At 33.3% G+C, this 27,930-nt stretch overlaps 1 protein-coding gene and 1 long non-coding RNA gene across 4 annotated transcripts in view; one reads left to right on the top strand and one right to left on the bottom strand.

The window, feature by feature from the left end:
* Positions 1-27,930, bottom strand: part of CADM2 (cell adhesion molecule 2) — a 1,061,838-nt gene that overhangs the window by 636,819 nt on the left and 397,089 nt on the right. The window lies entirely within an intron of this gene.
* The window catches only part of LOC140621444 (uncharacterized), a 28,442-nt gene continuing 5,692 nt past the window's right edge, over positions 5,181-27,930 (top strand). Inside the window, exons 1-3 of the long non-coding RNA XR_012021126.1 lie at positions 5,181-5,806; positions 18,177-18,225; positions 20,082-20,188. This is a non-coding gene — a long non-coding RNA (uncharacterized lncRNA). The remainder of the gene's footprint in view (positions 5,807-18,176; positions 18,226-20,081; positions 20,189-27,930) is intronic.

Below are 27,930 nucleotides of genomic sequence, written 5' to 3' on the forward strand. Positions count from 1 at the left end.
AAGTAAGCAAGCTTGGTATCTAATAGCAAATTCTGTACATTCATTAAGTGTATATCATGATAACCTCAGGATAATATGAAGAAGAAAGCCATCAATGTCCTAATTTATAGTGCTTTTGTAATTTATAAATATTTAATTCAATCAGTTAGGTTTTAAAATAGAATTAAAAGATTACCTCCACATAAATTTACCTTGAAGGTTGATTTTTTTTCCCTAAAATTTTTGAAGTGTACAATTATTAGAGAGTTTGGAGAAACCAAATAGATATTCCAAAAAAATTATTCTCCTAATCATTTGACATTTTTTTTTTCTGGCAAATGCTATGAAAATGTCCTTCTTAGCTGTTTTCCTTTACTGTTTTCCAGAAACTGAGTTTATTAAAAATACCCAATAATCTTTTTGTAATTGACTTTCTTATGAGGAATACAAAATTTATAAACACATATACAACATACAAATCTGTAAGTAACCACTAAAAATGTCACTAGGTCCAAGGGTCAAAAAGATAGAGCAGAATAGAAAAAAATAAACATCTTACAAAGAGAAAGAATGCTACACTGAATAAAGGGAGGGAGAGGATAGGATAGCCTTTTGATAACATGAATAATTTCTAAGATCAATTCTTGAATGTTGCAAAATTCTAAAATTTCAAAGGAAAATCAAGCTTACAAGTTCAATAATTGAAAACTAATATAGTAAACAAATGTGTTGTGTATATTTTTAAGTTGACATTTAAATATATGCATGTTATATATCCATGTATAAGATATGTTATTACATAAGCTGTAACTAAATTTGTTAATTTATCTTCCCTTCCATGCAAAACTCCATGTGCATCATCTATCTATCATCTATCTATCTAGTAAAGGCCAGTTTTTGGACATTTGATTAATTTGCTCACAACATATAATTCAGTTACAGAACTTGACAAAAAGTACAATGTTTACTGATTTTTTTAAGGATTTTTATTTATTCATGAGAAACACAGAAAGAGAGGCGGGCACACAGGCAGAGGGAGAAGCAGGCTCCCCATAGGTATCCTGATGCTGGATTTGATCCCAGGCCCCCAGGATTGCACCCTAAGCTGAAGGCAGATGCTCAACCACTGAGCCACCCAGGTGCCCCTTTACTGATTTTTCTGAACCCAATGAATTTTTAACACGTCATATCAACACAGCCTTTGTCCTCAGCTTTTTAGCTAAGCACATATGATAGCTTTGGATACTGCAGAGATAAGAGCATGATAGAAATACTTTGCTTATTTAGAGTCATCTAAAAGTTAGAAATCTGAAAACGAAGATTATTTCTACATGTCAAAATATATATATATATTCATAGAAATAAACTGAAGTGTATGCATTTGAGCATCTAATAATGTCTAAGCTGGTCACATTAATAAAAATGCCTCTAGTAAGTTTCCTGTTGTCAAAACCAGAAAATTTGACTTACCAAGAACAAGATCTCTCCTAAAATGTTTCTATATTATGTTATAGCAAATGGCATGTCAGAAGAAATAATTACTGACTCAGATGGCCAAGTTATATTTTTGTTTTTCTATAAAAGTGTTACAAGAAAAAGTCACAGATATACTGGTATACAGCAATGACTATGAAGGAATTAGGTACAAACAGAACTGCCCTTGAGAAAAAATGTGAACATTAACATGTGAGAATCCCACTGAAGTATTTGGTCCAATGCTCTTTCCACTCAATTTCACTGTATGATATGCAGTAGGGAACTACATCTTTAAAATTTAAAGAATACAGTGTCATTTAATTCATATAGAAACAACTTTAGTAATATAAATTTGGCATGGGATGAGCAGTTACAACCTAGTAGATCTCTAGAATATACAAAAAAATACACTATTTAAAGAAATCCATGCATCTTTTCTCGAAACATAGTACCTTTGAAAATCAAACACAGAATAAATACTAGCATACAGTAAAAATGTCTTTAAAGTTTTGTTTCAGCTTTTCAGGTATGTTTACTGTGAGTTAATTAGGGCACTGAAAATATGGGTACTAGCAAATTACTATTTGTCACATCATCAAAATAGGTATTATAAAATATATCAAATTTATTTACTTAAGACTTTATAGGTCTTTCAGGATGGGTGGAACACATTTTGTGTGTGTGTATGTGTGTGTGTGTAAAGTTCTTATCCCAAGGGATTGAGATTGATTACTCTGTACAATTCATGGTGACAAAAAGATTTACAGGTTTTGATCTTAGCTCCTAGTACAGGCATCAGTATTGGGAGGTATTACTTGAAAGACTGTGCATTTTAAGATGAATTGGTCCTGAGGAAGACCTCTGGTGAGCTCTCAGGCTCAAATTTCAAAGTCACAATTTGTTATGACATTCTGTTTCACTGCTTTGGTCAGTCCTTCTATTTCATACATTTAGTAACAAGTTGATGGATTTGTTTTTATATTAGGTGCTTCAAAATTTTATTGAGGGCAGCTCCGGTGGCACAGCGGTTTAGTGCCGCCTGCAACCCAGGGTGTGATCCTGGAGACCCGGGATGGAGTCCCACATCAGGCTCCTTGCATGGAGCCTGCCTCTCTCTCTCTCTCTCTCTCTCTCTCTCTCTCTCTCTCGGTCTCTCATGAATAAATAAAAAAAAATCTTTAAAAAAATTTATTGAGGGATCCCTGGGTGGCGCAGCGGTTTGGCGCCTGCCTTTGGCCCAGGGCGCGATCCTGGAGACCCGGGATCGAATCCCACGTCAGGCTCCCGGTGCATGGAGCCTGCTTCTCCCTCTGCCTGTGTCTCTGCCTCTCTCTCTCTCTCTCTCTCTGTGACTATCCTAAATAAATAAATAAAATATTTAAAAAAAATTTATTGAGAAAAATATTTTTTCATGACCTACAAAAAAGTAAAATATGGAGAACAATACCCCATACAGAGTAAAAAAAAAAAAAAAAAAAAAGACAAAATCTATAAAGGAGGGGACCAATAAATACTATGAGTAAACATATTGAGTTTAATGTCCTTTCAAATACTTGTATAGTTATATGAAAGAAGCATAAATATTGGTAGCAATTGAACAGAATTTATCTAACTTTTGATTTATCTAATTAATCTACCTACTAGTACTCTAGCAAAATATTAGCCATTTTTCTGTTATTGTTAGTGGCTAATTCTGTGGAAAATGTTTCCAATGTAGAATTTAAGAATGGTTTGGCTCATTCTTATACTCACGTAGTTTCTTCATTATTTGTATATTACTGGTGTTAATAGAAATGGTATTTGTTTTAAATAGTCTCCATGTCTGTCAAGCATTAATGATGGTTTGATAGTGCATCTTCTATTTAAATAAAAATATAATCCTTACTTATCTAGTTCTAGAAGGTCCAATGAGGTGAAAGTGTCTTATATTAAAGAAGTCTATATTTGAAAAGTATTATCTCAGGAATCATGCTACTATCAAACTTCAGTAAGACAACTTATTGCATCAATTGATTAACAGTTACATTTAAAAGATAAACTAGTTTTAAAAAGAGAAAATACAGTCAAATGTTATGGTGTGGCTGTAGCTGTTCCGGGGCCTGCTGCCATGAGAACTGAATTAAACCTACATGTGACCCTGGGTATTTGTGCCTTCCCAACACTACCTTCCTCTTTCCTGGGGGACCCAAAGAACGAGAATAACCCTGATGCTTTCGGGTCTCTGTGGGCTGTGTGTAAAACAGCAGGAGCAAAAGCGTTCCTTGAAAAAGGGGGGAACTTAAACCTCTCTTTCATTAGTATTCCTCTGTTGTTATCATATTCTTCTTTGCTCATCAGGCTTTCTCTCTATCACCACAGCTGCCTTCCAACTTCCTTGAGCTCTTTTCTCTTAGAAAAGAATCTAGTTTTGGTAGAAGGAAGTGGCTCTTTCCAAGCTTTGTCCACGTCTCCTGCCATCTTCCTGCAGAAGTCGCCCTTCCGCTACGTGTGGTTCACGCCTCTGTGTCCTTTGGGCAGTTTCTTCCCTATTTCCAAACGGTGCATTTATTCCCTACTTGACTTTTTCTGAAGATGTATTACATGTTCTTGATGTACTGCAGGCAGCATGTGAAATTTCATTTGGGGCTTCTTCATTTCAATTTCAAGCTGTGAATTTTCAGACTCAGCTTGGAGACTTATTTGTCCTATACGCTCTTGATTCATTTCACTTTCTTCACATAGCTTTTGGTTTTTTCTTGCTCTTACCTGTGATCCTTTTAGGTTAACAAATCAATGTGTTCAGATCAAATCCTGGCATTCAAGGTGATCTCCATTTCCGGATTTATTCTTTTCGTCTAGTTGTGAATTGCCATTCACCTGATTTTCAAAGAGACCAGTGAACTTATGTTAAACGTGGTTCCAGTGAGAGATATTTCATTGATTCTCCATGCCATTGAGGTTCTGTTTCATTCATGAGTTCTAAGTTTTCAAGCATTTCTTTTCTGCTTATCCAGTTTCTAAACTCTGCTTCATTCCTGCAGTTCCTTGGGTAAGCAGTCAGACTTTCCTTAGGAGTGTCTTCCATTCAAATTCTCCATTATTTTTGTCTAAAGTTGTTCTACATTGTATTTTTAGAGGCTTTCAATATATTTTTTAAAATTAGTCATGAGGTACTGGAGGTATTCAGATGCATCGTTGAGTGATTGTGTCTGCCCCTGAACGAGAATCATCATGAGTCTGTGAAATGAAAGTTTAGGGGCTTTCTGTCCTTTTTTGAGAAAATCTGTGTTTTCAAGAGATCACCTGTTCAGATTTTTATTAGATGCAGCCAAACACAACATTTGTATTTTCAGAGTGGGCCCTCACCACAGGTGAATTGAGGGCTTCATAGGCTTGTGTAATTAGTCCAAAATTCTCACTAACTCTTTTGATACTTCTACTTAGGTAGAAAATCTTTTGGGTAGCACTTGTCTTTCTTTTGGGAAGCACTTGTATGTTGACTTCTTAATATAAACACACTAGAGCAATACATACTTCTCCCAGAGATTTGGGTCTTATCTCTATTATTCAGACAATACCAGCACAGTAACCGCACAGCTGCTCCACAAGTTAATTTTTGTCACAGTCACCAGGTCCTTTATGGTTCTGAAGGCACCATGGCCCTTCTTCTGGTTGCCAGTATTCTGTGAGTCACAACTGAGCATATAGAACTCCATGGACTGTTCCATATCTAACAAGTCAAACAAGTGCCTAGGAACCAGGACAGAGAGCATCACTTGGGTTGTAGTAGGGAAAGACCATCTAGATGCTGGAAAGCATTTATAGTTTTGCCCTGCTCAAAGCTCAAATAGAAACTCCAGACTGCTAACTGCAATCAGCACTTTCCACTTTCCCAAATGCACTGTACAAAAAAAAAAAAAAAAAAAAAGTTACTACTTTCTATTTGACCTGTGAGCAGAGCAAAATTAGAAAAAGCTGTTCTCTAGATCCTGGAGCTCAGGATCACTCTAGGCCTCATATGACCCTACAGCAAACCAGAAGATCAAATCAGTGCCATGTTATAATCCCTTCTTTGCATATGAGCACACGTCAAGGCATAATGGTGGAGCCTACATCACCGACTAAAGCTCTGATTGAAAGTTTCCTTCTGCTACAGAAAGAAAAAACTAATCCTGCCCCCTAAATGTTGAGGGATCTCCCTCTGAAGACTTCCTCTCTCTTTTGTGTTTGGTCAATGTAGGCAGGCAGGAGAAAAGACTGAAGGATCTCCCCAATGCTATTAACTAAGAGACTTGACTTACAATTGTAAGATCTTAAGAGAAATCAATTGGAAGAAGAAAATTCTTAAAATGTCATGGGTTCTATGAAGCCGGTATGTCCCCATTTAATCCAAATGTTCCTGGGCAGAGATAACTCTTCTCTGAGGTGACACAGTGGCCCAGGATCGTTTTCTCATGTGGCTCTGCCCTAATCAACAGCACATGCCTAGCACGTTTCTCCCTGAGATGGTCTCCAATCCACTGTGTCATCTTCAGAATTGTGCTTTTGAAGAAGGAAAAATACTTCTTTGGCTAAATGTGCTATCTTTTATTTTTTAATACCACATCTAATTCTCCTAGTTTCTCTCTGGCAGACTGAGGTTCAGAGGCTCCCTTTCTGTCACTGAGATTCTGCCTTATTGAGGGAAATAAGAGAACTATTAGTTGAGGCTAGTCTGGAGAACCTGAGGAAGTGCCAGGACCCAGGCTGTCGCTCTACCAGCCTCTCCTACTCTCCCCCCAGGCCATGGATATGGGGAGTAGAGGCTCTAGCCAGGCTTACTGGTGAAGGGAGACAGTGGCCACATGCCTAAAGTGATCAAGGTTTTACTGTTCTTTTTCTTGTTGTCATTTACAATTCAGTTATTTATGTCAAAAGAAGGTCTTCAGTTTTAAAGGTTTACACCTTATGTCTGAAAATATTTGGCCTTTTCTGGGGTAGAAAGGAAGAGGCTGGACAGGATTTAGGTCAGACTTTTTAGTCTCGTAACAGGAATACATGGCAAGTAGGTTAAGCCACAATAGGGAATTCAGATAAGTCTATGGGCAAGAAAAGGGGTGGGGTGGAGAATGTGTACAGAAGGGAAGTGCTGTAGGAGTCACAGTGTCCTGGAAGCTTCCTTGGATCAAATGAGTGTGGTTGCAAGCTGTACCTTTGTGTCTCCTCCCGGTATCAGAAAAAGGCTTCTCTGAGTCTTTGGGTAAATTCACCCTCTTACTTTTCTTCTCTGGCAGGAATGGAGTTGATAGAATCTGTAGTCTAGGTTTAAAAACTGTTCTGATTTGTTTGTTGTGTGGTAAAACATGCATAACATAAAATTTCTCATTTTAATTATTTTTAAGTGAACAATTTAGAGGCATTAAGTACATTCACACTGTTGTGCAGCTATGTCCTCTACTCATCTCTAGAACTTTTTCATCATCTCCAATAAAAACTCTGTACCCATTAAACAATAAACTCCATTACCTCCTCCCACTGGGCCCTGGCAATTTTTAGATTACTTTCTGTCTCTATGAATTTGTTGCTTCCTTGATACTTCATAGAAGCAAGATCATATAATATTTGTCTTTTCATGTCTGGCTTATTTAACTTAGCATAATGTTACCAAGTTTTATCCATGATGTAGTATGTGTCAGAATTTCTTTTTAAGGCTGAATAATACTCCATTGTTATGAATATACCATCTTTTGTTTATCTATTAATCGTTTGGTGGGCATTAAGGTTGTTTCCATCTTTCAGCTATTGGAAATAATGCTGCCATGAACATTGATGTGCAAGTATATGTTTGAGTCTCTGCTTTTGATTCTTTTGGTATATACCTAGAGTCTGAATTGTTATTATGTATTAATTCCATATTTAGCTTTCTGAGGAATTGCCATAGTGTTTTCTATAGCAATGCACAAGGATGCCAATTACTCCATGTCCTCAAAAACTTGTATTTTCTGGGAGTTTTTTGTTTGTTTTGTTTTAATATAATAGCCATTCCTAACCAGTGTGAAGTAATAGCTTGTTGTGGTTTCTAATCCAATTTTCCCTAAAGGCATGTCAGGTTGATCTTCTTTTCTTGTGTTTATTGATCATTGTAAATTTACTTTACAGACATGTCCATTCAAGTCTTTTGCCCATTTTTTAATGAATTTTTTGTTGTTCTTGATTTAAAGAAGTTCTTCACATTCAAGATAGTAATCTTTTATCAGATAGACCCTTTGCAAATATTCTCTCCCATACTGTGAGTTGTCTTTTCACTCTCCTGATAGAATTTTTTGATGAACCAAACTTTTTAATTTAAACAAACTTCAATTTATCTGTTAAGTTGTTGTTGTCTGTGCTTTGATGTCAGATTCAAGAAACCATTGCGAAATCCAACGTCATGAAATTTTTCCATATGTTTTTTTCTAATAGTTTCATAGTTTTACCTCTATATGTTGGTCTTTGATCCATTCTGAATTAATTTTTGTGTATGTTGTATTGTAAGGGTCCAACTTCATTCTTTTGCATATGAATATCCAGTTTCCAGCATTATTTGTTGGAAAAACTATCTTTTCCCCTTTATCTTATTATTTTAAATGATACATATCAAAGAGCATTTTCATAGTTTTGAAAAATAATGAGTAATAATAAAATTAAATTAACTATATTTTAGACTGTATAACATGAAATTTCAGTAAATATGTGATTATCACAAAAATTTAGACATTGAAGGATCTATTACTACAATTCATTTTAATAATTCATGTGAAATAAAAATATATTCACTTAAGTAATTGTATTTAGCAGTAAAATAATAATCATTACCAGTACCATGGGAAATGTTAAAAATAAAGTATAAGGCTACTAATCACTTTATGAAAGAAAAGGGGCCTGAATCACTGTTCCTGCTACTATAGGTAAATGCAAAGCTGGTGAGGCATACAGGGAGTTGGATATTAGGAATTTAGATAATAACATATTAAATATATACAAATATTAATATATTACGTCTAATTTTGAAGAAATAGTAGAAATTATTCTAAAGACATTTTTTAAAGATTTATTAATTTATTTATTTGAGAGAGAGCATGAACAGGAATGGAAGACGGAGAGGGAGAGAATCTCAAGTAGACTCCGTACTGAGTGTGGAGACCAACACCGGCTTGACCTCAACCTATGAGATCATGACCTGAGCTAAAACCAAGAGTTGGACATTTAATAAACTGCCATCCAGGCACTCCTGTTCTAAAAAGTTTCAAGAATAGTCTTCAATCATTGATGTAAAATTTTTGTAATTGTAACACTTACATGGTGTAAACTTTGTATTCATTCCTTATTATCTTTTGAGAATATTAACTTCAGTAAAATCTTTCAAACCAGTATGTGAAATATTGGTCTTATTATCAAACTGGCCCTACTGAAGTTTATATATTCCCTCATAGTTTTACACTTCTGTAAAAAATCCAGAGAATTTCCCAGAGAGGTATAAAATCCATATAAAGCAAAGTTTCAAACTCATCTGTACTACATTTTAAGGCTAATATTATCTTCATTTATGTTTACTAAATGACAGCTGGTAACTTATCAATTTATAACTTATAAGTTGATACTTCAGGGAAGCAAGGTCATACAATATTTCTCTTATAATTATGTTATACTTTTTATGTTTCTGCTTAAAACTATTAAAAATCAACCCATTTTGAAATAATTATATTAGATCCAATTATTCTTGACACTAAAATAATCGATTTTTTCATGACTTTCTACATCCATACAATGTCCCTTATTATACTTTTTTAAAAAAAATTTGATGTTTCTGTTACCCAGCAATAAGATGACATAAAAAAATCCCAAGCAACTGCTTATTTTCTCAAATTTTCAAAGCATCACGTGTTGAATATTAAGATCTCTTAGGAGAAAAACATAGGTAAATAGTTTTGTGAAGATACGTGAGTATAAACCTATAACCAGAGATTGTATTTTTGTTTTTGCATGAAAATCATTTTCTTATAATTCTATATGTGAGGGGTGCTGAGCATTTCTAAAGCAGCAATAGGGATAAGAAAGATAGAAAGACTTTACAATAATAATACTCTCCAAACTCTTTTCTCTAAACTCCCTTTTTCCTCTGACACAATGAGTAGCTTATAAATAGTGATTTGATGCACATATATAACATGATAAATGAAGTCAAAGGAAGAGAATACAAAATATAGAGTAGCTCTAAAATAGCCATGGTTATATGAGTATAATCAGGGCAGTTAACTTTATACTTTATCCAGATTATTTAACTTTGAGTGTCAGGACCGAAAGTAAAAAAAAAAAAAATGCTTAATTTAAGGAGCAGAGTACTATTCTTAGCTTTTAAAGATAAAGACTTGAAAATAAAATGTCCTAATAATAGGTAAGGGCATGTGTGTCAGCACCTTTTTTTAAAAATAAGTTAATGGAGATTTAAGTAACAATAGGAGTTACAATTTATCTTGAATCTTTTAAAATTATTATCAGAGGACTCCATTAATGAAACACTTGAAAGACAAATTTATTATCTTCTGTTCTGTATCAATTGATCTCTTTCGCAGTAAGTATGCTATGTCTTCCATGTGTTTCTGTAGGGCTTCCTTAAGATTTTTCTCCCTAGGTTAGTATACAAATTCTAGCATCCCTGAGCTTACAGTTTTGGGGTCTTTTTTGTTTTTTGTGTTTGGGTTTTTTTCTGAGCTTATAATTTTATGAATATTTATGGCTCTTGAAAAATCCAAGCCCTTCTCCAGGCTTCAGCTATCATTTCCACATAGATGACTATCAAGTATCTATCATTAACATTCACCTAGTTTGGTGATTCAGAAAAGCCTTCTCCCATCACCTTTCTGTACCATAGGAATTTTTAATTGTTTGATCCATCACCACTTCAAAAGCAATATATCTAACTCAAAATCTTCATCTTTCTCTTCAATCACCTTTCCCTGTAGTCAAATTTACCATCAGATTCTAAATACCCAAACTCAAAACCTTAGAGTCACTTTTTGACTTTCCTTTTTCCTTACTACATATACCTAGTAAGTTGCTAAGTTTTGTTAATTTGCTATTTTGCCATTCTTTAATAGTCTTACCTCTTAGACTACTATGTTAGTCTAGGACTATTTCATCTAATACTTGGACTCCTGCAATAATTTTCTAACAGACCCTCTTGCCTCCAGTTTTTCTATACTTCAGCTCAACCTGCACATTGAATCCAGAAATTGTTCATTAAACTCAGGCTTTCAAGGTGATCAAAACCCTATTTACTACCAATGTGCAAATGGAGCATGGGATCATTGTCCAGATAGTTCTCAGTAAGGTACAAGGTTAATCCACAAATAACAACCGTCATAACTAATAAGGATAAATATGAAAACCTCCACATGGATAAGAGAAACATTAACACACAACTACAGGTGAGGAGAAGCTGGCCAAACAGCAATTTGTGTTTTGTTTTGTTTTTTAAGCCATAGGATTCCAATTGATTCTAGGTTCCTTAAGTGTCATTGTGAAATTAAGCTGTCTGCGAAGACAGTTAATAGCGTTCTTGGGTAAAGAAAAATAACTTGATTTTAATCTATACTGTCCAGAATGTATTCAGAGAATTGTATTAAATTGGGTGGCTTTAAAAATCGAATAATAAAGGTTATCAGTTGAAATGTTATTAGAGTCCAGAATGTATCCAGAGAATTGTTTTAAATTGGGGGGCTTTAAGAAGTCGAATAATAAAGGTTATCAGTTGAAATGTTATTAGAGTTAGGAAGATATACATGCTTTGCCTAAAGAAGAGAAGACTTAGAGAACTCATAGCAACTCTGTTGAAATATTTAAAGGCTGTTGGGTAGAAGACAAATTAAATTTATTCTGTAGACTCCAAAGAACAAACTAAAATATTGGTTATTTCTTTTTGCCTCAGTATGAATTAAAAATTGATAATTATTGTAACTGATGGTGCCCATAGCCTATATCACAGTTACATGTCTGCATGCATGGAAAAATTCCAGGTTATGATCTATTAGGAAAGTTATTTCAGTTATACCAAGTGAGAAAGCATCTGTATGAATGGAAGGGATTTCTATAGTCTTTTTTTCTTATACTTTGAATAATGGATATGGACATTGAGATTTAGCTTAAAATAAGACCATTCCTTGACAGATTAGGACAGAATATAGTAAGGTATGCTTATGTAGCTTAATCCTTCAACCATACTGAATATTTAGAAGTGTAGTTCCAAGGTCCTTGGATATTTATTATTTTATCTTTTTAAGCTGTTTTACAGAAATATTATTTCTGTCCTACCAACAATTTAAGGTCTTTTCTTCATAACTCCCAATTTTCTCTTTTTCCAGTGGTAATATCCTTCCAAAAATGCAATGGACAACTTGTAAAAATAGCTTTTATGTTATTTGAAAATGTACAAACAGAGACTGATATTTCTTCTCTCAAATTAATTGTAAAGGAAATTCTTTCATAGTGTTGGATTTGAGAGCAATCTGATCACAAATTCACCAGCCTTTTGATAATCAGTAGTGATGCAACTAATCCAAATGGCTAGGGAGAGATTATCATCTACACCTACCCCACATATGTAGATAGTAAAAAGTCTAAGTATATCATATTCTCAGGCAAAGAATACATAAACAAATACATAATTGATCTGTATTTAAAGGTATGAGAGATTATGCTCCCCTGAGAAGTACCTGCTTGGTTGGCATTCAAACCAAAAGATTTTTACAAAACCAACATTATAGCATAGAGTATAATTCTAGTTTGTGTCTTCTGTCTTGTTGAATCTAGACTATTCATTTTCCTTTAAGTATGTCATTTACAAACAAGGTTCAAGTCTCTACTTTTACTGGAAAGACACTCCACTTTGCTTGTCATTCATTTCAGTTCTCCTACTCTGAGAGTTTGGGTCAAGCTGAGCTAATGGATATATAAAGGCATCCATAAATAAACAAGATGTATGATTTTCTTCTTCAGTGCTTTGGAAAGGAGAAAAAACAAACAAACAAAATCATGGTTGAAGAACAATTACTTAAGAAAGCTAAGAACACTAACAAAGAACTAGCCAATGATTTTAAGGATTATGTATTTTTAAAATGGAAGTAAAGCAGGGTGCCTAGGTGGTTTAGTTGGCTAAGCATTCAATTCTTGATTTCAGCTTAGGTCATAACCTCAGGGTTGTAGGATCAAGCCCCCTATGGGGTTCAGTGCTCAGCATGGAGTCTGTTTGAGATTCTCTCTCTCTCTCTCCCTTTGCCCCCCACCCAATGCTCTCTCTGTCTAAAATAAATAAATATTTTTTTTTAAATGTGGAGGTAAAGCCAAATAGTCTTGAATGCTTCTTCAGACGGATATTAAATAGACTCCATTTTAATAATTTAAAAAACTATTTCTCTAAGTCTAGTATGATGTCTTACACTGGGTATATATTAAATGAACATTCTCTGAAAAAGAAATGTGTAATCTAAAACTTTGTAATTTATTTTTCATTTTAAGTACATATAATCTTCTTTATTCCTACTTACGTCTGTCTTTAGACAGATTTGATTTACTGTGCCAAATGCAGCTTCAAAAATCATAATGCTGACTCATTCTTTTACTTTACAAGAAGTTGTAAAATATGCATACATTTTTAACACTTACTTGCCCTTTTATCAACAATTCTCTTCTGAAAATCATTAAATAGGAAAAGTAGAAATAACATGAAATGTATTTATTGTCAAAGTACTTTGCAAATATCAGAAGAATAGTTAGTGCTAGATACTTGGCCTTGAAATTTTAAGGTGACCCTTTGTTTTTCCATTTGATTGTGTGCACACTGCATGGGATCTAACATTTTTATAAAGCATAAAATCATAAAGAGGCAAAAGGGAAAATATGTTATTGGAAAATGTTGGTAAGAACATTGCAAAAGATAGAATATAGATTTAGTTACTGTAAATACCCTGATGAAGGACTTGAGGGACATAGTAGATTCTGAATCAAGAAATTTGGAACTTGGATTAGAATACAAAATATAGAGTACATATAGAATATTGAGCATAGATTATAGATGGAAATGCAATATACAGAATAAATACAGAAAAAAAAGGATAAAATGAACTAGCTAGGTCCTGAGTAGATGTCAGTCTGAAGGATTATGCCTTCAACTTCACTTCAGCTAATTACAGATAATGGAAATGCAGAATAGGCCTGAATTTCAAGATGAGAACATTTAGTTTGAAACAATGCTTTGGACAATAAGAATAAGGGCAGAAAATAGTTCTTTACTACAAGATCTTAATTTTTTTTTGTATAAAGAAAGGGTATTCTATTTATAAAAAATAATATTCAAGCATATTTATACATGATAAGTATACACAAAGGTATACACGATAAAAATATGATACAGAGTTAACATCCCATTGAAAGCTAATTTTTTTTTTGAGTGTAAATCTGAGTGTAAATCTCTTTCCTATGGCCAATCCTTTTTTTTTTTTTTTTTTTTTAAAGTAATCTCTTCCCCTAGTGAGGGTCTCAAACTCAGGATCCTGAGATCAAATGTCACATGGTCTACCAACTAAACCAGTCAGGCACACCCTACTCTCTCCCCCACCCCCTCTCTTTTTGAGAAATACAGTTTTTCATCTATACATTTATTTCATTCATTCAATTATAGTCTAGGTGCCTAGAACAGTACCATGTCCTCCTTCACCCAAAACCTTATTCATGGAATTATTTCTCCTCCTTTATCCATGTTCTGCTTAATATCTCCTTCTAACTGACTACCTTCCTCAAGCCTACTGATGTACTTGCTTAATAATAATCTGTGACCTAAAAACTTCTATTTCTTCAAGCTGCCATGCATCTCATTCTAAAATCACAAAATGAAAAAATAAAATTTCAGGTTTGCTCAAATTCTTTTCTGTTCTAGGCAATCCAGTATTTATACATTTTCTTTGCTTGCTTTTTATAAATGTTGCCGTAATTTCATTACATTTTATTAATTGGGCCAGATAAAGTTTTCTCAGTATTGGTGTTCTTTGATATCTCTGCAGAACTGTATTATGTTGGCCACTGCCTTGTTATCAAAATGCCTTTTTGGATTGCATGATGCTGCACCATACATGTAGATTTCTTTTTTACTACATTTTTGTAGATCATTAAAATTATTCCCTTCTCCATTATCTATATATATAAATGTTCTCAAGGTCTTTTCTTCTTTCTGTATAACTGACCATTTTGCCATCTCATACATTTTTGTAGCTATTACTATATGTGCTATGCATATACTTCTTAAATCTTCAAATTCACTCCCAACTTCTTCCAGAAATCATTCCTGTTATTTTCAGGATCTTATACACATATCACCTCCTGGCTGCCTGTTGCAACAGATTCAAGATATCCCCACATGGCCTTAACTTTCTGGCAAATAAAAAGTTCTCCTATATTCAGATCAACTGAAAAACTTCCATAGTTTCCTTTCAACCAGATAAAAAGTAAGATTTCAATGACATTAAAAAAAATCTTTTTGTATCAATACAACTCTTGTCATTTCACATTAAATTAGTTTTCTTAGGCCCTACTCATCTCTATCCTATACAGCTGTATTTGAAAGGAATTGCAATAAAAAACACTTATGTATATATTCTAGATACTCAGGAGATAATTACAACTTGTATTACTATCTTTTTAAAATCTATTGTTCTTGTCAGGATTTTCCAGCTTTTGTCTCCAGCTCACAAATAAATCTCAGTTTTCTGCCTACCTTTTTATAATTGTTGCCTGTGTTGACCTATCTGTGCAGCTCTTGTTTTACCCCTAGATACACTCTTGGACCACCCACAACTCCAAGGCCCTAGGGGTTCCTCTATCTCTAAATGTTAATACTCTTCAAATGGAGATCATATTAAATCAGTCAATGTAGCCCTCACATTTTACACACTACTACTTGTGACACTATATTATTGAAACAATTACATTGACCTATATGCTCTCTACTCTGTTCTGATTATAAGTACTTCACTTAGCAAAATTATGGGCACAAAGAGGACCTCTAGAATAATTTTTGAAAAATTATCAACCCAATTACTATATAGTACCCTAGAAATATACCTGGATGATGTATTATGCCTGGAAGAAGGCCTTCCAATGCGTAGCTTTAAATGAAAGAACCAGTGTGCGGACTTTGTTTTAAATAACACCTGAGAAAATACTTCTATGTCATGAAATGTATCAACTCTCTCAGGTCACGGGGGAAAGCATATCAGAACTTTCATTTGTTCAGACCCCAAGTGGGTCTAGGTTAAGTACTCTCATTAAAATACATCTTGTCTTTAGAAGGCAATTTACTGTAAAATCTTCTCTGATACTGATTAGTTAGTATGGTGTACACAGGGAAAAAAACATCCAAGCACTTGATGCATTTCAAAAAGGGACCAGATGGACAAATATGATTTTTCTGTATCTTTTAATGGTGGAGGTGGGTTGGATGTCAATTTTAATTTGAGTAATGGTTCTCTCTTTTTCTCCTTAATTGGTCAGAATTTCCTGGCTATGGTAAAGGCAGACCAGCTAAAACATCAATCACTCTAGCCAATGTATTTCCTCATAATCAAAAATAGCATATAATAGGGTTGTACATACCATACATTGCATAACTTTCTTTAGTTTTCTGAAAAAAAGATTTAAAGTGAGGAGTAATGTCAACTCAAAAATATATCATAATGTTATATACATATATACCCATACACATGCACTTATATAAATAAATGTAATCTTTTTCTAAAATGTGATTTTTTTAACCTTGAAAATCTTATTTTTGAAAGCTTTAAGAGTTGAGCAAAGAAACCAATAACTTTTTTGAGTCTTTAAGGAAATAATCTAATTTCAGAACAGCTCCTCTCTGGGAAAATTACTTCTGTCCTGATTTTTCTTATCTGCAAGGTGATCTGATTAAAAATATTAATAGTTTCTTCAGCAACCAAAAGTGAGAATCAAAGGATCTTATAAAACAAAAGCATAGTGGCTATGTATAGACTTTAGCAGCTCAGGTGCTATAGCTAAGCTTCCATATTTAAATTTCAGTGTCTATAAACCACATACACTAAGTAAAACAAATAATTTTAAAAGGAATGCAGAAAGAATTTTTAATTATTTGAAAAAAATACCAAATATATGATATGTGTCTCAAAAAATAGTGAACCTACACAATTATTAAAATACAAAATTTAATTTTCTGTATGCTATATATGAAATTACATGAAAAATACAGAACCAATTAACACAAATTTTCATTTGGAGAGTTTTCATCCAAAACTTTGTAAATGATTTGTGTTTTAACCATTCAGTTGTTTATTTTTCTGGTATCAGAGAACAAGAACAACAAAATCATGAAAAAATCTGCACCAACACACATTTACCACTTGAAAACTAAATGACCACCAACTCTGGCTAAATAAAAAGCTTATAACTGCTCAGTAGTAATAGAGTTGTATTTCTGGGTAGCAGAATAAGACATAGATCATTTAAATGAATTAAAGACATTTCATTATACTTCATTTATACTTAATAATATTTTTTACATTGTTTTCTTAAAAACGATTTACAGTAAATCTGCCACATAAAACATAATAGTTATAATATGGTAATATGATATCAGAACATATCAATGACTTGGGAGGAAAATCACTTTTCCAGATACCTACACTAAATATAGGACGGTGAACATGGTTTGTTACTTGGCCTTCTTCCCCCGCTCTTTGTTATTCCCTATAGAATCTTAATTTGTGTACCTGTGATCCGGGAACTCCCTGAAACTCATTCCACCATAACTACTGGGCTTGCTCTCAGTAAACTAAAACTATCACAGTAATCCTTATTCAAGGAGATTGCTTTAGGAATCCCAACTTCAGTCATAGGTATGCCCTACCCGTGGAACTGTTACTGTTTGTGGGTAAGTGTAGAGCTAGAGACAAGTGAATGAGGGAGACATTAACATATGGAATGGAATGATTTCTATTCCATACTGGAGAAAGAGGCCTCCTGGTACATACTGGATATGAATAGGTGAACGTTTTTTGTTTGTTGTGTTTTCTGGGAAATTTTCTGAATCAAAGTTCATCCTCAATACATTTGACCGTTACCAATTCCTCCTCTTCCCACTACCAAGCCTCCCACTCTTTAATAACAACCTTTGTATAGGCAAAAGAGAGTATTCAAGGTGCTCTGACTTCATTATCTATCTCCTTTATCATCACAACCCTGGGGCATTGCTATCACTAGTTGCCAGGTGAAACAGTTAAAACACTAAAATTTTTAGGTACTTTGGTACTTAAAACATACTGTTGGTGATAATCACAGCTAAGGTTTGAAAGCCTGTTCTCTTATTCCAGCTTCAATGAGCATTCCATAGGGACAAGGATACACTGAGAGGATATGCCCTTAGTCAGTAAATCTTCCATAAACTAGCAGAGATCATGGGGTATGTGGTCCTGGAGAAAAGAGAGTAGAAAGCGTAAAGTACTAACGGGAGTAGGAGCCATCTGGAAAGTGGAGGGGGGTTTGATATGGGGAGGGGAGGAATTTGGCAGGGCATCTGGGCAAGCTATGGAATATGAAAGCATAGAAGATTTACTGACTAAGGGCATATCCTTTAAATTAACCACTCCACAAAATAACTTCCAAATTAATTAAATACTTTGAATTTATCTATGTTGCATCTCCAGGTATGGAATCATTCCTGAAATACCAGTGTCCTTTGTTTCTTACAGTCTGGTGAGCATCACTCAAGTATGTAAATAAAGTATCAAATAGTAGGAAAAAAAAATTCTTTCAGCCAACAACTCCTCATAAAGAAAACCAACTCCATAGAACACAATTTTTCACAGGAACATTGGTCATATTACTTTTTAAAAAAGATTTTATTTATTTATTCATGATAGACACACACACACAGAGAGAGAGAGAGAGAGAGAGACACAGGCAGAGGGAGAAGCAGGCTCCATGCAAAGAGTCGGATCTGGGACTTGATCCCGGAATCCAGGATCGTGCCCTGAGCCGAAGGCAGGTGCTAAACCGCTGAGACACCCTGGGATCCCCCATATTACTTGTTTTAAACATAGTCATTGTTAGAAATCAAAATTCAACCAAATACATTTGCATATCTAATTGGCTTTATTAAAGGGTCCATGGATCTGTCAGCATCTTATCTAGCAAATAGAAAAAAATAGAAGGGAGTGACACTGAACTAAACCAAAGAAAGGTTTTTAAAGGCAGGCAGAGGTTATAGAAAGAAGGAAGGAAGGAAGAAAGAAAGGAAGGAAAGAAAGAAAGAAAGAAAGAAAGAAAGAAAGAAAGAAAGAAAGAACAAAGGGATTTATAAGCAATAAATTTGTTTTTTGGGCAAGTTTGCCCACCTAAGTAGAGCAGAAAAGGTCTGTTAGTAATTTCCTGTAATTAACCATTAAATTCTATGTTGACAGGTTAGAGTTTACACTCCTGGGGGAAGGGGGACTGAAACTGCAGGTTAGATATTCTGTCTTGGTTTACTGACTTGGGGCCTTAAGTATTGCCATTCGGGGTCTATGGTTTTCTTTTAACAACATTAATACAATTTAGAATTCTTCATTTGTCCTTAAAATGTGATTACAAGTGTGACACACAAAATCAATGTGTGTATGACTCATAGTAGAAACTTTTTCAGAATAACACACCCAATCTTAAAGCAAAGGAAATATGTTATTCAATTTATACAATCATAATGCATCCAGTTTATCAAAAATGTTCTCTGTCCAAAACATAGAAACACCTGTAAAATAGTGAAGTTTTTCTTAAAGGGTATTTCAGTTACAAAAAAGAGTCAATGTTCCATATAATTGAGGAAAAAAAAAATCTCTCCTCTGGGAAACACGAGCGCGCGCGCGCGCGCACACACACACACACACACACACACACACACACACACACACAAAGAGGGGGGAATCTCTCAAATAAATGGCTCTTAACAATGTGAAGCTGCCAAAAAATCAATTCTTTCCTGTGCTATTATTCATTTGATAGATTTTACTACTTCATAGCCCAACCTCATAAAACAAGGATGAACATGTTATTTACCAAACGTATCCATGATTAAGTTTTATTTATTTGTGTAAAGCCATAGGACATGTGCTTCCAAACGTTAACAAATAGACCATGTCTGTGGATTCCCCTTCCTGCTGTTAGTAAATCTATACACTTTCCCTTCCTGCTAGCTCTACCAGCAAACTTAACAGATATTGCTTTTGTTTTGGAAAATTCAGCATATTGTTTCTTGTCTGCACTGGCTAGCATGATTACAAAGAAAGAAAGCATTTATCAGGGAATATAGGAAAACATTTATATTCACCTGGATATATAATCTTGTCCTGAAGGGAAAAGAAGATGATCCATAAATTCCACTACACTGAGATTTAAAACATATATTTATCAAAGATTGTAACATAAAAAGAAAAGTCATATCCTATGGAAGGTAGCTGCTATATATATATAAACTAGTTTTATTTCCTTGAAAAACAATTTGACTCTATCTTATATATTTAAATATGTGCATATTGTTTAATTTACCAATATCATTCCTGAAAATCATTGTACAGGTTCATCATTTATAAGACTTTTCAGAGAAGCACAATTTTTTAAAAGAAAAGGAAAAAAAAAAACCATGGAAACAACTCAAATATTTATCTAAAATAAGAAGGAATGGGTAAGTAAACTGTAAGATCTTATCTTCATTAAACAAAATACTATACAGCAGCGAAAATCAATTAATGAATAAATGAATGGGAAAATCTCTAAAGTGAAATATTATAGAAAAATATGGGTGTTGAATGCATATAATATGAAATTGTTTATAAAAATTTTAATCCATAAAAAGTCTAACTATGTCCGTAATAATAAAGGAAGTAAGTGAGAGGGTTAAATTTAAAAGAGCTGTTAACCTTGGGAAGAATGGAACCTCATGAAGGAGAATTCACTGGTATGGTTATTAGTCAATTATTTAACTTAGTTGGTGGGTAAAAGTTTATGTCACAATTTTATGTGTGAAACATTTTATTAAAAGAATTATTTACTATAAAACAAAAATTATTCAACAGTTTTGTATATGAAATGTTTAGACTATTGCTGTAGTATTTTTCTGATAATCTGGAATTTCATATTTTCTTATAACTATGCCTGAATAGTACTTGTAAGTGTTGATAGCTCTACTGATATAGTTTTTTTTGTAGTTTTTAATAAAAAATAGAAGTACAATAAGTTTTAAACTTCTTTCTTCATTTAGAATTTCCAGATTTTTTATTTCTGTATTATTTAGTTCTTTCCTCTATTATATTATTAAAGTTAAGTCACTAATAGATATCAATTGATGAAGGATAGTTGGAAGAAAGGCAGGCAGGGACAAGGGGTTCCCCTGCCCTTAGAGGAAACTACCCGTAAAAAGATTTTATATCACCCTAGAAGGAGCTCTCCATCCTTTCCCACGAGATAGAACCTAACTGGACGACAGGTTCCTGGAGGGCTAATTAGATCAAAGCAGCCCACCAAAAAGCCCATAAAAACCTTGAGATTTAGAAGCCCCCATAGTGATCCTCTCAGGTTCCCTCCCTCTTCGGGAGCTTTATACTATCATTCAATAAAGTTTGTACAATCACTCGATAAACTTCGCTTTGCTGCCCACCACTCTTCCTCTGGCCTACCTCTTCATTCTTTGAAGCCATGTGACCAAGAACCGCGGCAGGAAGAAGGAAATCCTGCAACACCAATGGTGTTGCAAAGGAGAAGATTATTTGAGAAGTTTTATTTTTGATGGTTGTGTTTTAATTTTTAACAGTGATCTCCTTAATAGATTTAGATGTATATCACTGTGCTCTAGTAAAATACTATATCTTATCAAAAAACCTACATAATTCCAAAATTACAGAAATCAGTTCTGATTCACGATATAAATACTTGTATGTTTTGTTACATGTTTATATATTTGATCCATGTACATGAGCAAACATACACACACATATGACTTCTATGTTCACATACAAAATAAAATATATGGGTATGGGTATTTAGTAAATACCAATATTTACTAGTAAATACTGGCTCTGTTCATTTATCAAAATTTTCATAGGTCTACTTTCTCATTTGTATTTATTTCCTAAAATATTGTTTGAGGTTGGAAGTTCTTTTTTTTTTTTAAGATTTATTTATTTATTCATGAGAGACACAGAGAGAGTGTGAGAGAGAGACAGAGAGAGAGAGAGGGCAAGAGAGAGAGGCAGAGGGAGAAGCAGGCTCCATGCAGGGAGCCTGACTTGGGACTCAATCCCAGGTCTCCAGGATCACACCCTGGACTAAAGGCAGCACTAACCTGCTGAGCCACCTGGGCTGCCTTGAGGTTGGAAGTTCTTATCCTTACCTTCTATTTTTAAGATTACATTATTTCATTAAACAAGTATTAATTGGATAGTCATACCGTGTTATTTTAACTTCCTTTAATTACTTAGGATGAAACTTATAGTACGCTTTTTTGTAGCTGTTTATGTTTTCTTTTCATAAGAAAAGTAATTGATTATCCAAATCAGAAGAAAATGTGAATTGTAGATACCTATATTTAAGAAAATCAATTATTTACAATTATTACAAATATCTATAGTTAATTTGATATTAAAATATTAATATATTTAGGTTTAACTGGATTTTTGTTATCCAATTATTATGTTTGTGCTCTAATTGAAAGGCAGAAGAAGAAAAATAATAAACTTGAAAGTGTATTACGTATACTGATGTTTTCCCAAGCATATCCTTGAATTTAACAAAGCAGTCATACTTAATTGAAATTAACATTCTTAATAATTTAGAATTAGATCTCACATTAAATATGCATATTAAAATAGCTTTACATAATATATATGCAAATTAACTTATATACTCTAAAATTATGTTAAAATGTTAGATGTTATATTCTGATCCACGTAATAGATATTTTAGCTTGAAATTTACATTGATTAAAAAGCAAAAATATCAACAGTTGTGTTTCATATATATTAAAGAATCTTATGATTACCTTTGATATAGCATTTTAACATTATTTTTGAAAGGTATCAAGATTCCCTGGCACATTTCTCCTACTTCCTACTTTTCATGGTTGTCAGGAAAAACTTCATGTTCTTGAAAAATTGAGTATCACTTACAATTGTAATCAATGTTTATTTTTTATTAATTGTATACTGTATTAATGTGTATAAAATATTAATCTATAGTAATGTATATCTGTGTATATTTAACATTATATATTATAATTTATATTAATGTGTATTGAAAAACCATGATTTATTGAATATGGGGAATAAGCTCAGCTCTGCTCTTTGAAAGGAGACTTAGCACCTTGCTTATCATGAAACATTTTTCAGAAATACTCATTCAGCAGCTGCTGACTTCTACAAACAGATTGAAAAATAGGAATGTTTGCCAAAGCCGTCTTGCATAGAATGTGCATTTTAAAAAAGATACCAGAGAATAAAATGGGTCACAGGAAAGAATGAAAGCTGAATGTGGCATCAACTCCAGTTATAGAACAAAAGCCACAGTTTTAATCTTTATAGTGTAACAGTTGCCAATAGTACAAAATGAATTTGATGGAGCACCAAAAACATAGCAAGTTGAATAAAATGTATTTTTGTTGATAAAAAAGAAAACAATCTTGTGGGTCACAATTTCTTGATCCTGTGAATTCAGTTTCCTTTGAAGGGTATAATATTGATTTGTGGAGTGTCTTGTTATTACTAAAAGCTATTCTCTTTACTCTGATGTTTTTCTCTTGCAAAAAAAGAAATGAGATTACACAGCTGATATCATTAAAGCAAGAGCAAAATTGCATTAAAATGCCATGTTTAAAGAATTGAACATGAAAAGCAACGAGTTTGCTTAAATTTCTCAAGCAAACCTATAAACGCATCTCAGAGTAAACTCAGTCAACTGTCCCTAGTTACAGCTTTATAATACTACCATATTGTGGTGCCTGGGTGGCTCAGAGGTTGAGCATCTGTCTTTGGCTCAGGTTGTGATCCTGGAGTCCCCACATGGAGTCCCACATTGGGTTCCCCGTGGGGAGCCTGCCTCTCCCTCTGCCTATGTTTCTGCCTCTATGTATATCATGAATAAATAAAATATTTTAATTAATACTACCTTATCACTCATGACACATTATATTACATTGATGTTTTTTTCTAATAAATATTAGTCAATGTCATTGACTTATTAACATAAATGATTTGGTTTGTATCTTTTTTGAGATTCACCTTTTACTACGGAGTGAAAAAATGAAAAGTCTCTCCTTTTACCCAATTTTCCTCAGTTTTAATGAGACAATCATGAGAATGCATTCAAGGATGTGTACAAAATACCTACTTTGTGGCAGGTGCCATCCTATGTGCTGGAGATTTGATGGTGAACAAGATAGATATGGCTCGTCTGCAGACAGCTACTGTCACACACACAAGATAAACTAATTTTAGGAAGTGCAAAGTACTGCATAGTACACTTTAGAAAAGACAAGGGAGGAAGATCTTTGTGAAAAGAGAAAATTGACACTGAAGTGGAAAGAGCCTCTTGCAAGAGAGAAACAATCAGAAAGGTTGTCGATGTGCCAAACAATTTGGCATATCTGAGAAAGAAAAACACCAGAGTGGCTGAAGCAAAGGGCAGAGTGATGTGCTAATAAGGTCAAAGACAAGGCTGACCTGGGCCACAAGAGATTTTATTTTTCATAGTAAGGGGTTTAGATTGTAAAATAAGGGGAAGAGAAACATATTCAAAACAGGAGGGATGGTAGAGAGGAGATTTACCTAATTTAAAATTTCAAAATGCTCTACTGTGAGATCAATAGTGTTAGAACATTCTAATACCCTTCCATGGAAAACTAGACACACAAAATGATTTTTGAAAAATTTAGGAAGTATAGATACCATCTTATGCTTTTGAACAACCACAGCATTCTTTGATGTCTTAAATACAGAACATTTCCAAAATATCAAAAGCTGGTTAAACTTTCATATTACCAAATAGATCCGACTTTATAATCTGGTTTTATGGTGATACCTGGTATTTGTCTCTGGGATCACACTATAGATAGTATTTATAGAGGAAAAACGTACTCAGTATTATTCAAGTGAGCTACTTCCTTGGAATTGCCTTCCTTTGTTTTAAAATTCCTGTAACCATTAACATTTTAAATTTGTAAAAACTTAGGTTCATTACAAGAATGTGCTTTACATTCATTAGTTTCTATACACAACAAACAAATAAATAAATCACAAGGCAATAAACCCTTTAAATATGGATGAGAAAATCCCTCTATAAACTCTTTTATATTTCATGTTCTCATTGGGCAACTGGCATTAAATATGGATAAAGTAATGGTTTTCATAAGGATGTCCAGTATTAGAATGTTAGGATGATTTTAATTAGTCTCCATCAGCAGGATGGGTTACCTGTGTGCTTGTCCATGTGAAGTGCATATAAATCCTGGAGCATCACCTATGAATTTAAATCAGAAAGCTCATCAACTTCTGTTGGCAAGGTGAAAGATAAAAGCCACAGAAGGTCCTTCCCAGCCTTTGTCACTAATGATAAACAGCATTAACTGCTTCTGTAGACACTAATGCTGCTATCTTGGGAACACAGGCATCTACCATGAAAACTTTACAGCTTCACTAATCGTACTTTTGTTTGTCACAAAACACAAAATAAAATCTCAACAAAGAAGCAATAAATATTAGCATTTATGAACAAAAGAAGGTCACATAAATATGTAGATCTCTAAATATGCAGTGCATTCTTCATTAACCAAATATCATGTTCATTATTATAAGCTCTTATTAGAGTCGAAAGAAACAACAGAAAATAAGAGCAAATTAAACAAAAACTGGGGTAGATTCTGCTATGTGGGAAGCATTTTCTATTTAAAGATCTGATGACTATAATATAGAAACAAATGCTTTAATGCTGTGAAATATTTATTTGCTTAAAGGAAACTTCAGGAGAAATTAATATTTTAAATTCCATGATGTCAAAAAAAACTTTTCTTCTAGTTCATTGAAAATATTTTTTGTCATTATTTTTAAAATTAAGATGTTTTCTTAAAATTATGTTTTTATTTTAAAGGCAAATTATTCACATTTAATAAATTTAATAACGTTGTTTATAAAGTTCAAATAACATGTGCTGTAATTTTGATATTTAATATAGAGAAACCCAAATAACGTTAAAACATATCAGGATGGCATACCATGATTGAACTAGTACTAACAAGTTCAAAATAAAAAGTAAACCACCATATATATCCTTTTTCAAAACATATGTGTTTATAGAATTTGTGTGATATTCATCTTATTTTTCATCCTTGTAAGCAAGAATATTAAATTCCTAGTTCTTTGAATGAGTTCTATTATATTCAGTGGCTTCATTTTCTTTTACATTTTTCCTTTTTTTTGTATTATATTTCTAACATGTCTTACTCTAAGTTTTTTCTTCTCTGCTGTATTACCAACGAGATTAATAAATTGATAGTTCAAGTAGCTCAAATCCATCAACCAATTAGTTAACTGTGCTACTAATTATACAAAAACCTTGTCTCATGGTCCCTGCTGTGAATATGTATTAAAAATATCACATTATTACTTCAGTTGCTAAATCTGTTGGGATATAATTAGTAATATTATATTAAAACTCAACTGCAGTTAGGTAACAGGCATGTGGTTTAGGAGATGTACGACCAACCAGGGCATGTCTATTAAGAGGACACTTAAAGAAAAATAATCCAGTATGGATGATCTAGAGTCTAAGAGCTTCGGCATTCTTTGATAATCATGAGTTTTATTACCTGTAAAATGAGTTAATAGTATCCAATTCACATAGTTGCTCTGAGAATTGTTACACATTGCATATGAAATGCTTAGCATAAAAACTGATTATAATTAAGTGCCCAGTAACTATTAGATATTATAATTTAAAGTCACTTTAATTATAATATAAAGTCACTTACATGTCTTTAAATGTGATTATTGAAATAAATAAAATAATAATAATAATCACAAGCACATTTATTTATTGTTGCAAATACTATAAGATAGCCAAGGGAAGATGGTATTGAAGTTTTTATAATGGGATGAATTCATAAAGCTGAATTATCTGAAGAAAGGAATCGAGAACCAAGTCTTTTATAATTTTATAATTTATGTAAATAAACATATTGTTTTTTACTTTTTATCTTTAGCTTACATCTAAAAATTATCTTTTCATTTCCTTTCTGGGAACTGAAAAGACAGTGAATTTGTCTTTATTGGGAAAGAAGAGAACAAGAGATTGGAAGAAAAACTGAAGTCGTATAGTGGAAAGAACTTTAATTGCAATCAGATTTGGCTTCACATCCCAGCTATATGACTTATCAGTGGTATAAATTTGGCACAGCGCGTAGCTTCTCTGAACTTGAATTTTTTCACCTTGAGAATGTGAATAATATATCTAAAGCACAGTGTTGCTTAGGGATTAGAGAGTATGTATTAAAGGACATAGTAATCTTTATTTGATTCATAACAATGTCTTAAGATAATATTTGTTGAATAAATGAATGACTAAATGGTATTTTTACTGAAAGACCATCAAAAATATGGAAAATAACAATATAGAATTACTAAGCTGGAAATGGATATTGAACATTACAAGAGAATTTCTAGCATTAGACTCAAAAATACCTGAACATCTTGAATGTGGGCCAAAATCTCTGTATGGTAAAATCCTACTCAATTTATTTTCCATCTTTCCAGTTAAAATTGTCTCTAGATGATCTTTAGAAATTAGAGTGGGTAGCTATAAAGAATATAAAAACAAAACCCATACATTTTGATCAATGTAGGTATTACTTGGCATTTACAGCCACTAACATAATGGGACTTTATATATAGTTTTCTCCCTGACATTTTACTTTTTGGAATTGTTTATAAACAGGAATTCAATGTCTCTTATAATCTCTTGATTTTGTTATTTCTTTTTTTTTAATCTTGCTATTTCTTTTTTTTTAATTTTTTTTTTTATTTATTTATGATAGTCAGAGAGAGAGAGAGGCAGAGACACAGGCAGAGGGAGAAGCAGGCTCCATGCACCGGGAGCCCGACATGGGATTCGATCCCGGGTCCCCAGGATCGCGCCCCGGGCCAAAGGCAGGCGCTAAACCGCTGCACCACCCAGGGTTCCCCTAATCTTGCTATTTCTTTAAATAAAATGCTTATTTCTATGTGTGAGGTATATAATGTCAAAATATATCTTGCATCATTAATTGACTATTTTTGTAAAACATTTCAGAGTTCTAGTAGTGATTTCCTTTTGGACTTCTATATGGAATGATTTTTCTTTAACACAGGAACATTTGAGGGACTTTGTCAAATGACTGATATGATA

The sequence above is a fragment of the Canis lupus genome, chromosome 30 (assembly GCF_048164855.1).
Source record: "Canis lupus baileyi chromosome 30, mCanLup2.hap1, whole genome shotgun sequence".
NCBI lineage: Eukaryota > Metazoa > Chordata > Mammalia > Carnivora > Canidae > Canis > Canis lupus.